At 34.2% G+C, this 16,117-nt stretch overlaps 1 protein-coding gene across 3 annotated transcripts in view; it reads left to right on the top strand.

The window, feature by feature from the left end:
• The window catches only part of ATF7IP (activating transcription factor 7 interacting protein), a 127,629-nt gene that overhangs the window by 31,008 nt on the left and 80,504 nt on the right, over positions 1-16,117 (top strand). Inside the window, exon 1 of one of the 3 annotated variants that reach the window (XM_019937293.3) lies at positions 14,513-14,591. The exons of the other annotated variants lie outside the window; for them this stretch is intronic. The gene's annotated coding sequence lies outside the window, so the exon portion shown is untranslated. Of the gene's footprint in view, positions 1-14,512; positions 14,592-16,117 lie in introns of those variants that run through there. 3 annotated transcript variants of the gene reach the window in all.

The raw sequence follows: 16,117 nt of genomic DNA, 5'->3' as shown, positions 1-16,117 counted from the left end.
CCTTACCCACCCCCCCCAGCCTGAATTTTTAATTGATTGTACTCCTTTTTGTGTTTGAGTTTTCCTGTTTTATGTTGGGTAGATGCTGACCCAAGTGATTGTGAAGGAGGTGGTACTTCCTCTCATGGCATATGCTGGGAATTTGTGTTTTGAATGGTAGCCTTCCTTCCCTGTCTCTTCTGGGTTTGTGTGGGTCACTACCCTTTCCACATTCATAAATGTCACTGCTGCCCTGGTTTAGCATTAGCATTAAAGAGATTGGGGGAAGTGGAATGAGCTTAACTGTTAAGATAAAAATCACATGAATGTGTTTTCATTTTAAAATTGAAACTGATATAGCAAGTCTAAGTGAAAGTCTGTATATTCTACTGTCTTCTCCCTAAGTGAACTGCTGTAACTAGTTTGGCATTTATCCTTCCAGACTTTGAAATATCAGTTGAGATATTTCAGAGATTATATATTGAGATATATAAATGTTTAGAAATATATTATTTTGCATTTTAAAACATAATTGCATAAAAACTGGAAACACTTACTGACTACTTATATGTCTGAGAACTTTCTACTTACATTCTCATTTAATCCCCATAACATTTTTATGAGGACAGGCATTATAATAGTCTCAATTTCGTAGATGAGGATACTGAGGCAAGGAGAGAATAAGTATCTTGGACAGGTAACTTCACAAGGAAGTGATCATACCATATTCAAAGAGGTATGTCTGCCTTCAGTGTTTGTACTGTTAAGTACTGTGAATTCTGTAGCTGCTTGTACACTTAATATTCATGCCTTTAAAAGAGATCTACCACATTCTTTACTTTTCTTAGCGTTCTTTATTCTTTTTTTTTTTTTTTTTTTGCGGTACGTGGGCCTCTCACTGTTGTGGCCTCTCCCGCTGCGGAGCACAGGCTCCGGATGCGCAGGCCCAGCGCATGGCTCACGGGCCCAGCCATTCCGCGGCATGTGGACCTTCCCGGACCGGGGCATGAACCCGTGTCTCCTGCATCGGCAAGTGGACTCTCAACCACTGCGCCACCAGGGAAGCCCAGTGTTCTTTATTCTTTACTGTGGATGCTGAAGTTTTTTTTTTTTTTTGAACTATTAGTGATGGCTGTTAAATTTGATTGTTTGCTAGTACAGTGCAGCAGTAGGTATCCTGATATATTACCTTTTTAAAACATATTATTAGTGTATTTAAGATACATCTCAAAGTGTCTTTGGTGTGTCAAAGTGGTGCACAGTTCCTGCTTATTTGCCCCTGAAAATAGTTATGACAGTGAAGTCTTCTACCAGCAATGTATGGTGCTACTCATTGCTGTACATTATTGCTAACAATAAGTAGTTGCCAATCTGATGTAAAAAAAAAAAAAATGTATTTTCTCTTTGTTTTGTCTTTCCCTGATTATTTTGAAGTTGAACATTTTTTCTAACTTATTTTAATGAGTTACTTGTTTGATTCTTTTTTTACTTTTCTTTTGAATTTTTTGTCCTTTTTATTCACTAATAGATGTTCTTTTTTATTCTGGAACTAATTCCATACCACTACGCTTTTTTTTTTTTTTTAAACTGGGAGCGGCTCCTCTGTCACTGCGGCTGTGCAGTAGACCCGCCTCCCAACCCCGGGCCGCGCTCCCCGGCTATTCGGTGGCGCAGCCTGGAGCTGGCCACCTGCAGCCCACCAGCACGTGCGAGGCACCCTGACTGAGTGCAGTACCCGGTGTGCACGGAAGATCTGAAGATCTGAAGATCAGCAGATCAGCACTCACAGAAGACAGGGCGAGCAGAGAGGGAAGGAAGGTCCAGCTGGGAAGGGCTGGAGTGCAACCCCACTATGTTTTTTATCTTTCACGTATTTCTCAAAACGTGTGGTGACTTGTAGTACTTTTCTGTGCCTTTGATATTTTTCTACATTGAGTCATATACCCAACATAGTTCTAATATTTCACATATTTTCATAGCTTCATGAATCTTTTTCTTATATGTTAATGTTTCTAGATACCTTTTTTTCTTGCTGTTCTGAATTAAATGTTTTCTTCTTTATATCTTTTTTGTTTGAGCTCTTACTGCTTTGGTCAGGATTTCTAGAACAATAAATGTGTGAATATAGTATTACACTTTTGTTTTTGCCTTTAGTGGAAATGCCTATGGTGTTTTACTACTAAATGTGAAGTTTCCTGTTGGTTTGAAGTAGCCACTATCAGCTAAAGGAACAGTCTTTATGTTCTTAATTTTCATTTTTATCAGTAAATGAGTCTTGAAACGTATTCAGTGCCTTTTTAGGTTCTGTTGAAAAATGACAGTTAATTTTTAGGTTGTTAATACATTTCTGAATATGCTTAAGTTTTTAATTATTAGAGGTGTTTAAAATGGAAAAACAGTGCAGTTTGGGGTAGAAAATTTCTCATTTAGTATTTAACCAGGCCTACAGGGATAGAGTACTTTGATGAGAATGTATAGTTTTTTGTCTCTGGGCCTTCAAGATCTAGTGTAGGAAGTCTCAGTCATTTTCCTACAGACTGGGGCTATTCTTTGCACAGTATATTATTGAGTCAGTTGTTATGCCATTAACAGTGAGGTGGCTAATCACATTTCTTCTGTTCTCCAGTAGAATAGCTTCAGACTCTTCATTCCAACATTTAAAAGATGATAAAAAATTTCCTAGAGAAATATAACAAATATTTGAAAATACCAAAATAAGGTCTTTGATTCTGAATTTGTGAACCCTTGAAAAGAGCTTGGTGGTGTATTGCATTTATCATTGTATTTCTTTGGGCTTTTTTTTTATCCCCCATCTCCTTTTTTTTTTCCCTTTCTTTCCTTTCTTCTTTTTTAAATTCTGGAGGCTCTAGGCTCAGTTAAATATTTTAATGTGGCAGACAGCCAGATTTCCAGTAGCCCTGAACTCAGCATGTTGCTGTTTCTAAGCAACTACTTGTGAAGTCTTGTGGATGTAACTAACTGAATTATAAATAGGGTTATGAGCAGAAGTGCAATTGAAATTGAGATTGGTAAGAAAGGCATACTCTTTTTTTCCCTCCCATTTAAATTTGAGTTATTCTTTATGCAGAGTCAGTTTTTAGAAATCTGGCTCATAAAACTTGGGTGTACTAACCCTATCAGGAAGACAGTAAGGGCTCTGTAGGGGTTTATTTGTAATCACACATCTGAAAGCCTTTTTTTGATTATTAGGATTGAATAGTCTATACTGGACAGATGGCAGTTAGTGGAAAATAGAGTACTTCTCCTAAGTTTCGTGGTCATTCATGTGGAAAGATGACCACACATAGTATTACTGCCTATATTTTTTTCCCACATTTATGTTAAAATCTACATGTTGTAACACTTAAATTTTGGCTATATTTTTATACTTTTAATCACATTGTTTCTTTAGTGTCTTAAAAATTGTCCTTTAATAGTGACCATGTAGACATTTGATAAATGCATGAATACACCAAGCTATCTTCGCCATTTCTCAGTAGAGCAGTGGACTTTAGAGTGGAATTTATTAAAATTTTATTTAAGAATCAAAATATAAGTATTCTCTCAGGTCTTCTAATTTGTTTTCCATTTATTCCAGATGGAAAACTTTAGACCTAAAGATTTTAAATGATTTGCCTAACCCAAATCTCTCCAATCTGCGTTTTTTCTGCATTATTCTCTTACCGATACAGATCTAACAGCTTTTTTTTTTGCATTCATGTTTCATCAGTTTATACGAAGTTTAATTGTATTCTGTAATTTAAATTAGAAACATACAACTGAATTCGGTAACAAGCACAACTAATATGAACAGATTTAGATGAGAGTAGAAGAACATGAGATCTCAGTATGCTTGTGGTTATCAATTGTATGTTCATAGAATGTGTGGAAAACATCAGCTCATTTGGTCTGATGGTTAAGAGGAGAGAGACTAAGAGAGTTTCCAAAGTATAGTGTTTTTTGGTCAGATCTGCAGATTTTTTTAGGTTCTGAAAGAGGAAACAAAGTGATAATCCTTGATTTTGGGTAAAGGAACTCTGTATTTTCTTAAAATACATCACGAACTTTTGATAGTAGCTTCTGATAGCCCAACCTGTATTAACTCAGCTTTTTAGGAACATTTGCCTGAAGCAAGTAGATTATATTCTCACGTATTGTTTGCCAGAAAGATTTCAGACTAGGAACGTAATTTTTCTTTTTTTGCTCCCTGGGGGGGTTGGGGGTGGGTGCTGGTCCATTCTGAGTTGTATGCCCAGGAGAGATCTTGTTATCAAAAGCATAACTTTTTTTTCCTGAAATTCTAACTGAAGAAAGATACAGATTTGCAGATAAGATCAGCTCAAAAAGTTGTGGTAAATAGAATTTTAGTTAGAGCTGCAAAGGGATAACATACTAGCAATATTGCTTTGCTACAGAAGAGAAAAATTATAGGTACAAAGAAGAATTTGAGTTTCCTCTGGGATATGAAAGAAGATTAGGTTTCTTCTTTTAGTTTAGTTATATTTGTTATTAAAGTTAGACTTCTGTACCCATAGGCTAGGGCCACAAGAACATCTGGTTCTCAGCTGACATTTTAAATTCCTGTGGGTTGTTGGAGGGGAGGGTCTACGGATGGGGCAGAGAATGGAGAGATGGAGGGTGATGTTTCTGGAACACATCTAAACTTGTCCAGGGCATTTTAGTTGCTGTACTAATTTTTAACACTAAGGTGCCATTGATTATTCAATCCCCCCCCAAATTCCTATTGGTGTGTGATAAAATGTTTACTTTGAATAATATTCTGCAAACCTCATGCTTTTTCTGTTCTCTTGAAATGAAACTGGCTAGTGTAAGTAAAAATAAAAAGTATTATAACTGCTTTAAATAATACCTAAGAAAATACGAAGTGCTGAGATGTATATCTAAAGGGATATTTGACTTACATATCTGGAATTATAAAATACTTTTTCCCACTTGTGCCTTGTTATCAAATTTTGACCCATTTGTTATATTCTCCCCCACTAATTGTAACTCATAGGTTAATTCATACTGCTTCCCTTTGTGATGAGGATCATAGTTTATTTGTTCAGATAAGTAAACAAGATCTATGTACATATAATATTTAAGTTATCTTAAAGATGTGAATACAGTTGTAGTTAGATCTGTATATCCAAGTCACGTGAATACAACGTTAAGAAAAGTGAAGACAATAAGCTGTTACTTTTCATTCAGACGAATGTTTAAAATAATAGTATTTATGTTTTTAAAAAGGCATGGTTAAACTTAATTTTAAAATCTACCTATCTTTAAATGTCTAGATTAAAAGGATATACTGCTCAATAGATTGCTCATTTGATGTTTCGTCATCCTTCACAGGAGCTCTTTTTGTTACTTAAAACTGTTCTGCGTTCTTATATGTTTTAGAGACATTGTTTCTAAGCTTTATTAAAATAAGTCCTTTACATGTAATTTTCATAACGAACTTTTTAAGACTTTCCTAGTATCAAATACATGAATTCATTTTTTGACCAAAGAAAACATTTTAAAGTTAATTTACTACATCACTAAAACATACTGATGGAGGGTTTGATGTAAGAAATGTGTAGAACGTGAAATTTGATAAATAGCATTTGTTTTAATATGCTTTGATTGTCTAACCAGCCTTTCATTTCAGCAGCTATAATTTAAATTTTTGAAATTAAAAAGTTCTTTTTCCTTTTCTCTTTACTTTCTGTTTATTTATTTTTAAATTTGGTCATTCCTCAGTAGCCCATAATCTTCATGGTTATTACATTAGACTGCACATTGTTTGCCATCTTTAGGAATTAAAATTTCTCCAAAGTAAATTTGTTATGTACAAGGAAACATGCATACTAAGCATACTTAGGTTGGAAAGTTAGAATGATGAAAAACATTCTTTTACTTGGGTGACAGAATAAGAAAAGTCAAGTGTTGTCAACTTTAATATTATCCCACATTAGACAAAATTGAAAAACCAAAGATAGCAGTATTTTACAGATTATATATTTACATGTTTAACTTTTACTTGACATATACAATAAGATGGTTTGTTTTCCTCACTGACAGGAATTGTTTTAGTTTGATTGAGGAAACAATTATTGAATGTCTACCATATGGAAGACACTACTGTATGTTGGAACAAGTTTGTGTCAAAAATAAATAAGGCATAATCCCCACCCTATTTAGAGATCTGCTTTGATAAATTATTTAATCTTTGTATTTTTAATACATAGTAAATAGTCTTTTACCCTTAAGTAAGATTCTCAAATGATTGCAGGGGAAAAGTGATAGGAAAAAATGCAGTGGTGTTCAGATTTGAGAGATTTTTAGAGGTTTAGAGATGTAAGAACTATGATTAAAGTGCTTAATTTTTCTCCTGACAAAAGAATGCTTAAATATATATGTACATGCACACACATATGTATATAAGTAAAATAATATGGATAATGGCATGTAACTTGAAAGTGGCCCATTAATTTAGCTTAGCATTCATTTTTCTTTAACTGCCACTTAGTAAGAAAAAGTTGCAAGTTTAATATTCTAGATGATGAAATGCAAGGTGCATCTTTTTTCCCCAAGAAAGTAAAGGTTTTTTGCTGGTGGTTTTGCTCTTATAGTCACATCTATTCTGGGATTCATACTAGCATATTGTTTCTATTTTTAGGCTGTTGCCGGGCAGATTAAAAATTTCTCCCCTTATGATTGCCCAATTTCTAGCTTTCTGATTGGTTACATGAACCTGCTTTCTTTAGCCAACCACAGTGACTATGCAAATTGTATTTCAGTTTCTGTTGCAGTGAGAGAACTGATAAGATGGCTGCAGGGGTTTTCCTTTGGGGTATGTTTATTATTTTAGAGGATTTTCATCATTATGTAGTAATAAGCAAAAGTAGATTTCTTTCAAAACAGTATTTTAGTTTTTGAAATGTAAAATCAACTATCTAAACAAGATTTATGAGCCTTGAAAAATGTCTCTCATGTCAGATTAGATTAATTTTAATGCTGCTATGTATTGCACCCTGTCAGAGGCAGCATTTTGTGTAAGTAGGCATATGTTACTTTTTGTTAGTAAATAAGCATTCTGACTCCTCAAAGGAAGGTTGACCTTTGTATGTAAACCTGCTGTATTTGAACATGCCAGCATGTTAGTTTGCAATTCTGTCAGAAATATTCTAGATTACTACCTTTGCTTTATAAAGAATAATTTAGTTTTTTCGCTTAAGAATTATTTTTGATTTTAGTTGTATGTATATAGCCTATTATTCTTTTAGTCAGTATTTACTAAGTGTATACTATATGCCAGACACTGTGTAGCTCATAAATATTATTCCAGGTTACTTACTTTATTTTTTGTTCTTTTGTTAAATGACCTCTGAAGTACGTCATAATGATACCAGCATATTTTAAGATGTTTTCTGACAACGAAGCTTGGGCACTTAAAATGTATTAATCTTATACTAAATACATGATGAGATGTGCCAAAGTGTTTCATTAAACATAGGTATTTCAGTCAATTTATACTAATTATTTCTTTTTTAAAAAAATTGAAGTGTAGTTGACTTACAATTTTATATATTTCAGGTATAAAACATTCGATATTATATGTTGCACACCAAAGTTATTACAATATTATTGACTGTATTCTCTGTGCTGTGACATTACTTCCCTGTGACTTATTTATTTTATAATTTGTAGTTTGTACCTCTTGATCCCTTTCACCTGTTTTACCCATCCCCCCATTACCTCCCCTAATAATTATTTCTAGAAAGATACATGTAAAGTACTGGTAAATACAGTGGCAAGACACTTCATATTGAATAAAGACAGTATTGATAAAATGTGACAAAGCTTTATGTAACTCCAGAAAGGTCAGTAAGTATACCTCATTTATAAATATTATCATTAATTACGTGTAAGGCCTTTTGATTATAGTGCCAGTTTATAATAAAAGGGAATGCTCCTGCTTCACTTAAGACTTCCTAGTCCTTTTGGTAAAGATGGTTAATTGCATTTTCCGTGTGTGGAAGACTTTATTCGTATATGTACCTGGAGTGTTCATTTGCACCATGCTCAGTACTGTTTTTGTTGATAAAATTTGTTTTGTTCGTTTATCTTATATGAGTATCTCATGCCCATTATTACCATCCTGTGAGATAAATATCATAGAATTATGTCCCATTTAGGAAAGGGAAAAAAAGTAATTGGCTTATCTAAGATGAACACGTGGAGAACAAGATTGCTGTTATTTTCTGTATATTGCCCTTTATCACTAGTATAATTACACGTATACTTGTTGGCCTAGAAATGTAAATTCCCTAAAGTAGGAACCGGTACTCAGTTCTTTTGGTATAGTTGTTTTGTCCATCATGAAAGTGTGACTCAGTAAAAGTCATAGGTTAAAAATAAATGAAAAAATACTCAACTCTAGTTTGCTGTTTTAAAAAAACAGGTTTATTGAGATGTAATTCACATACCATACAATTCACCCGTTTAAAGTTTATAACTCAGTGGTTTTTGAAATATTCATACACTTGTGCAACCATCACCACAATTAATTTTAGAACATTTTTATTACATTATAAAGAAATCCTGTACGCTTTAGCAGCCATTCCTCATTTCTTCCCCAACCCTCAACCCTAGCCAAGGCTTTGCCTTGAATCAGTAGATCAGTTTCGAGAGTAGTGACATGTTAATATTAAGACTTTTGATTCAAGAGGTTAAGTTATCTTTCTGCTTATTTAGGTTTTCTTTAATTTCTTCAATGTTTTGTAGTTTTTTAGAGTATTAAGTTTTGTACATTTTATTAAATTTATTATTTTTGATGCTATTGTAAATGGAATTGTTTTCTTAATTTCATTCTTAAATTGTTCATTGCAAGTATATACAAATACAACAGATTTTTATATTTTATTTTATTTTTTTTGTGGTATGCGGGCCTCTCACTGCTGTGGCCTCTCCCGTTGCGGAGCACAGGCTCCGGACGCGCAGGCTCAGCGGCCACGGCTCACGGGCCCAGCCGCTCCACGGCATGTGGGATCTTCCCAGACTGGGGCACGAACCTGTGTCCCTTGCATCGGCAGGTGGACTCTCAACCACTGCGCCACCAGGGAAGCCCTACAACAGATTTTTTAATATCTTGATCTTATATCTTGCAACCTTCTAGACTCATTTACTGGTTCTAATACAATTTTTAGTGAATTCCTTAGGATTTTCTATGTACAGGATTTTATCATCTGCAAGTTGAGGTAGTTTCACTTTTTTGTTTTCAAGGTGCATGACCTTTATTTCATTTTCTTGCCTAATTGTCCTGGCTAGAACCTCTAGTCAGTGCCAAATAGAAGCGGTAAGAGCAGACATTTTGTCTTGTTTTTGATCTTAGGGTGAAGGCTTTCTGTCTTTCACTATCAAGTATGATGTTAGCTGTGGGTTTTTCTTAGATGCTCTGTATCAGATTGAGGAAACTCTCTGGTTTGTTGAGTGAGTTCTGTTGTTATTTGCTTGGATGACTTAATGAAAAGTTACTTTTAAAAAGATACTTGAATGTTTAAGAACCTCTTGGTAATCCTGTTGGAGCTAATATATGAACCAGTGTGCAGGGTGGTTAAATTGAGTGTGTACTGTCAGAACTCATTACTGTGTGGATGGGCCTTAGCAATTATATCAAATGACTCTTCCATTTTCAGAGAGATAGAGAAGAAAATTGTGGCCAATACAGTATAGTTTATCGCTTAGCATTTTGAACGCTAGAACACTCCCTGGTTGCAAAATTTAAAGGATGAAATGCATAAGAAATGTTCATATGCAATGGAGACAACTCCATGCTGAAATTGGGTGTCTGTTGACCTTATTAAGTTAATTATTATCTGTGTAATGAGATGAATGATAGCAGCGTGGTTACTGATGTATTAATTCAGATGTAAAGTTGAATTTGTATAACTTGTCACTTAAATAAATGGGAAAAGAATATGCGTTGGTTTAGGGCTTGACATATAATTACCCCTTGATAAATGTCAGTTCCTTTTATCCCTTTAAGGTGTGTTGTTTCATTAATGAAAAGGGGAATTTATAGAAAAAGTATAAGGTATGCCTGGGACTAATAAACATCAAATTCAAGAGTATGCTTATCTTTGTGTTAAGGAGTTGGGGATGGGGAAGGAGGAGCATGCTATCTGGTAGTGTTACACAGAGGGCTTTGTTTTTAATTTATCTGGATAATGTATACACATGTGTTCATTATATCAGACTTTATATCTTGCATGTTCAGTGTATTTCATAATGAAAAATTAATTATAAAAGAGCATCAGTATAGCTAGACATTAGTAAAATAATACAAAATTTGAGCTAGAATCAAACTTAGCAACCATCTGGTCTAACCTCAGTTTTACAGTTGAGCGACGTGAAATCTAGAGAGTTTGGGTGATTTATCCTATGACAACTGTTACGGTAATGCTGGAACATGGAGTAGATTCAGTTTTGTTAGTTTAGAAATCTTTGTTGTGCTAAGCTTTTATAATTATGTATTTTTGAGGTGTGGTAGATTATATAGCTCACTGTTATTCTTGTTCTGGTAAGATTATATATCCCTGCCTTTTGCCATGTGACATGAAGTCTTTCCCCATGAGAGCTTTTTTCTTCTCTGCCCTCTTAATGTCTAACTTGGCTTTAGCCAAATGGAATGTGAGTGAAAGTAGTGCTGTGTCTAAGAAAGTAAGTACTATGTCTAAGAAAAAGCTTTAAAACCATTGTATACTGTATGGTTCTGTCATTGTGGATTTTCTCTCTGCCACAAGACCTAGAATTGCAGGGGGTGGGGGGACAGTTGCTGCTCCTTCAGCCTATGACTTAGAATGAAGAAGAATCTTAGTTATTAGCCAATAAAAATTTTTTTTTCATACTGCATTATCACCTAGTGAAAGCTGACTGACACAGAAAGTAAGCTCTCCGTTCTTTCAACTTAGGTTGGGTCAATAAGAAAAGTAAAAGCTATTTCCTGGCATTTGAAGGATTTACATCATTCAGCTTGTCCTAAATCATTCTGGGTGTTGTAATTCACCCAGGTAAAGTGTGAAAAATTTTGGACAAGTGGTTCTTAAATTCCTGAGGAAATAAAATACATGGCCTTCTGTAACTTTACTCATTGCTGGTGGAATTTGGTGAGTGAGATAAGCTAGTGGGTAGGGCTCTGATGGATAACTGGCTAATTTTCTAAGGGGGTGTAATTTGGTAAGTGTGTTCTAAAATTGCATTTGTTGGATCAGGTCAATTAATTTGACTTTGCCTGTATAACAGAATGATCCCCAGAATGTACTTGGAGAAGTGATTTTAAGGTATCTTGCATTTTTTCATGTAGACTACCTTAGAATTTCTCAAAAGATCAATATCAGTGAATGCAACAAGTTAGACTGTAGTGACCATTCTGGTTTGATGTGCATAACCAATATTGATTTGCTCCTGCTTTGTCCAAGGAATTGTTGGTAAAGCAAACTCCCTGTTTCCTAGGGGATATTCCATTACATATTTTTATATCATTAGCTTGATGACAGGCAGAAGGGGTTATTTGTAGTGTCAAATATTATGAACATTCAATACTTTACTGAATTTGTGAGTATTAGGTAAGGAACAGATTTCACCTATTAATGTTTTTTAAAGTGTGGTAGGATAGCTATTGACAGTGTTTTTATGCATGTGAGAGAAGAACCATAGCATAGTAGAAATGAAGAATTGTGAACTATAAGGGACTCTGGATCCTCAAGTAAATATTGCCAGTGCTTTGTGAGTGGCTGGGAGAGAGAAGTTTGGAAACAAGATGAAAATCTTCGCGGGATTTTTAACAGAAGTAGTGATTTTGTTTCACTACAGTTTTAGAAAAATAATTATTGACAGAGATGACAAGATATCCAGTATTTAAGAGAAAAATTTAGGAAGTCTGTATACTAAATTTGAGCAGATAAGTATCAAGAGGACGAATCACTGCACTAGCAGTTTCACCAGTCTTCATTAATGGGCAGTAAACATACGCAGATTATTAACGTTTACTGTGCAACACACTGATTATTCTTTATGGTTTTATTGCCAGGACTATTGCAGAATTCTCAAGTAAAATTTAGGAGTGCAAAGTAAAATCACAGAGCTCTCAACTGACAATGGGATTCTCAAAGAACTCAGTAGCAGAGCCTCTACAGAGGCTAGGAATCCTCAGCATAAAGTGATTCTTTAGGAGTAAGCCATTATTAGTCAAGCCTATTGACTAATATTTATTTAAGCCATTTAACAAACTCAGATCTGAATAAAAATTATTTTCAGCATCCCATTATTCAGAATAATGTTATACTAATGTCAGTTAACAGCATGAATTTAATTGGAGTAACTGTGTCAAAGATAGAAGTGTCAAGTCCACTTAAGTAGCTTTGCTTAACATTTTGAAAATTTTTGCTAAAGTTTTATTTTTATATACACTTCATCAAGTATCCATACTTTGAATTAACATAGTGTTTATGTGTGTGCGCGCGTTTTGACCCAACAGTCCTGGTACATTGTTAGTTAAGGCAGTTCTTGGAAAGCAGTAGTATAGATCCTTGTTTATTTACTCAGAAAAACCCCACCATAGACCTGTTATTGAAGCAAAGAATCTGGGGGTATATTACGAATATGTGTCAGTTTCATCATTCACCTTTAATTTCACACCGTTTGGATTCTTGGTAGAGCACTTGCCCTCATCTGCTTCCCTTGTTGCCGGGCAAGGTACGTGATGCTGATGTCTGATTGGTTTAGGCAACTACGGCTTTGAGCCAATCAGGCAGTGAATTTCAGTTCTCTCACAGGACTGAAGCATTCAAGCAGCTGCTGATTTATTTTTCCTATGGGGAGACTATATAAACTAAGAGTATGGCTGCAGCAAGCTCCCTCTTGGGTGTGTTTGAAAAATTACAGGGTTTATCTGTAATTGAAGGAGAAAAACGTGAGGTTTATTTTAAAAACTTGTTTATTACTAAGAAAATTTTATAGGTAGTAAATTTGAGAAAAAAATTCTGATGACAGATTTCCTATTTTTATTTTATAATTTTACATTTAAAGGACTGTAGAATGATGTAATATAGGAAAAATTTGCCTTTAGTTTACATGAGTATTTACTATGTAATATACACATTTGCTTTATTTCTTCAAAAGGGGAGAGCTCATAACCTTTTTGTAACCTGCTGCCAAGGGCAGTTAAGGAGAAAATAATGTAGTAATTGTACTTACAACACTTAATACAGGTTATCAAGAATCACATTTTAATTTCATTAGATGAATCAAACTAAATCAGTTCAGTGCAGTAGACAACAAAACACTTTATAATGCTATCCATAGTAAACCTTTTTTGGGTCCAGAACACAATTAATTTTTGCAATTGGAAATCTGTAACAATAGAGGTAGGTGAGTGTGAAAATAATCTTGTTAGTTGTTTGGATTTAAGGTTTTGCTGGATTTTTAGTATAAATGTTTTATAAACATTAAGGACTATGGAATTTTAAAAAGAAATTTACATTTGAATTTTGCAGATTCTAACCCATTGTGTAGAAAAGTATGTTCTTGTTATGCATTGTCCATGTTTGACTGATTCCCCAGGTAGGGAATGGATTTATATTTCTGGAAACATTCTTTAAATGAAAATAAATAAGATTTATACTTTTTATCTTATTTTAATTTATTTATATGATATATTTAATATATATTATGGACTTAGAATTCTTTGCAATTATGTTCTAGATTACTTTTATCAGACAAAGAACCTCACTGAAGTGTTGTGAATCCAGGTTTTAACTATGTTTTTCTGACCTTATTGTCTGTCTCCTGTTGCTGGGCAGGAATCAGAATGCTGGCTACTGATTGGCTGAGTTTGTGACCAGCTCTTGAATAGCCACTTAAATTCTTGAGCTTTTTGAGCAGGCAGATTGTAGGCTAAGACATTGCAGCTTTTGGTAATACTTCTCTTTGTTGTTTCATAGCTATAATCTCTTTGCTAGAAAGAAGAGTGTGGAGGGAGTGGGTGGAGGGGGATGAAGCAGAATAGAAAATAATGGTTTCACTTAAAGAAGAAGAGGCTCATTGGGCTTTACTTAAAAATAATTTACACAAATTTCAAAAAAAAATTCCAAGCCATAGAGACTTATTTGCAGGTAACACATCCTTCTTGGTTATTTAAATATAAATTCCTTAAGTAAAGGTGAAATCCTTGTTAATGCTGTAGAAAAAGATTCTTTTTTTTTATAGTGATAGTATTTCCCTAGAGTTCTTGAATCTGAATATATAGAGTAAGGACCTAAAAGCACTTTTTTCTTACTGTCTTTCTCATGAAAAAATGTTTTCAGGAGAAAGTAGTTCATCACGTTTTACACATTTACTTCTAGATATGGCAGACATTTTCTGCTGTAAAATATAAATGCTTTTTCCTGTGAAAATAAATTACAGTCTTGTGAGAGCTTCATGATTCTAGTGTTGCCACCTAAAAAAGTAATATTTCTTTTGTCAAATAGTTTTGTGAATGGCGTCTCAGTTCCAGATGATAGTATTTAAAATGATCTTTAGAAATGTTTTGTTCCGGTACTACAGTCATGGAGACTTGTTTTCAGGTAAACACACCCTTCTCTAATGTGTATCTTTCTTAAATATACATTGCTCATGCAAAATAGATTTTTAAAAACTTAACTGCTGATTGGTTTGCATAGATATGGCTGAACTAGTTTGAACTGGTTGTTCATGCTACGGTTGTTCATGCTACTTCCTTATTGCTTTGTCTGTTATTCATTATACTTAGAACCCATAAAAAATCTTGTAAATGGCTGTAGTGTGCACCCTTGTGGGTATAGGTGGTAGTTATTCTGTAATTCTTTGTATAGGTAGTCCTTTAGTGTACTAAAGGAATTGAATGGCAGTTTTGTTGATAAAACCAGCTTGCTTCGATAACATTTATTTTTATTAAATGTTACTTGGTGGTGGCTATTAACACTGAACGTGATGTTTGCGTGTTGGATTTTCTAATTCATATACAAAAAATCCCAGAAGTATTTAAGAGAAATTTGTTTCGGATTCTCTAGTTTATGCCTAAAGACATTGTGAATATACATAGACAATTATGATAATAACATTTATTGAGTGCTTACTACCTTCTAGGTGCTTAATGTATAGAATCTCATTTAATCATTATTACAACCTCTGTGTCAGGTACTGATATTCCCTTTTTAAGGTGGCTGAAACTAAACATTGAAAGGCTAGGTAACTTGCCGTCTGTCACATAGTATATCGGAGAGCTAGAATTCAAATCCATGTTTCTGTTTGCAGAGTTCATGTTCTTAATGGGATTACTAAAAATTATGAAAATATACTTTTTTTTAAAAAGAGGAGTGTTTGCTTTTACTGCAACTGGCAATAACTGCCACTTCTGCATAATGGTTGAGAAATGTGGCTGTTATGAGGTCAAAGTCCCAAAGAATTGCAGTTCAGTATTTGAAAATATTTAAAGGGTAACCATACTCCTTGTACTGTAAATTTAATCCTTTTGTATGTTTGGAGTCAGCAAGGAAAAGTGACTAAAAAATTTGCATTGTATCTTTGCAGAAAATTTTTCAGTTAGTGTGAGTTTCAAATGGATGGTAGATGGGAAAAATTTTGAAGTTTAAATTTTAGCTGCAGTTAATAACCCTTAAAATAGTGCCTATGATAATTTTGCGTTGACGTTTCTTCTCAATTTTAAGGTAATTTCTGTAAATTGTTTCACTCAGCTCCATAATTTAAATTAAAAACCTAGAAAGACCAAGAAACATAAGTAATTGGCTTAAAGTAAGAGAATGAATGCAGATTTTATACCACAGTCTAGAAGTACTGTGACAAAATAGTTGGTTCTCAGGCTTTATTGGCCTCCAGCAAATAGGCTGGGCCATAGTTTTATGCCTTTCAGCTAGAGGAACAGTGGAACACCAAGAACACACCTGTAATTGAACAAGTTGGGTTTATTATTTGTTGCAGTGAGAGAGAATGTTCACCATGGGGAAACAGCGAGGCATATCAGTAGGAGGATGTTAGAAAAAAACCTGGTAAAAGATTCAGTTATAGTATAGTTGGGGTTTTGGGGGTGGGGGTTGAGGCAGTAGAGCCTTAC

This window comes from Tursiops truncatus, chromosome 11 (genome assembly GCF_011762595.2).
Source record: "Tursiops truncatus isolate mTurTru1 chromosome 11, mTurTru1.mat.Y, whole genome shotgun sequence".
Lineage (NCBI taxonomy): Eukaryota > Metazoa > Chordata > Mammalia > Artiodactyla > Delphinidae > Tursiops > Tursiops truncatus.
Note: the sequence above shows the minus strand (reverse complement) of the source record. Positions and strands in the feature narration are given on the sequence as shown.